This window comes from Erithacus rubecula, assembly GCF_903797595.1.
Source record: "Erithacus rubecula genome assembly, chromosome: 4".
Taxonomy (NCBI): Eukaryota; Metazoa; Chordata; class Aves; order Passeriformes; family Muscicapidae; genus Erithacus; species Erithacus rubecula.
In genome coordinates, this window is record NC_136686.1 from 44,906,582 (window position 1) to 44,906,876 (window position 295).

Sequence of the window (295 nt, forward strand, 5' to 3'; positions counted from 1 at the left end):
TTTGTTGTTTATATTGGTTTTGGTTTTTTTTTTATGATTGGTTTTAGAAGGCAGTAGCTGAAAATCTAATCAATCAGCTGTGTCTTGTGACTTACCCAGTCAAAAATTCTGCATTTATCCACTTGCATGTGTGATCACTATTCATTGTCTTGTTCAAAATGCTGGATGCCACAGTCCAGCAGCACATGCCCAACTCCTGCCTTCTGGCTTTGACTTTTCTAAAGAATTTAGTTTTTAAATTTATTCAAAGTAGTGATGGTGGGTTTCTTGCTTTAGCATTAATAATATTAGAATG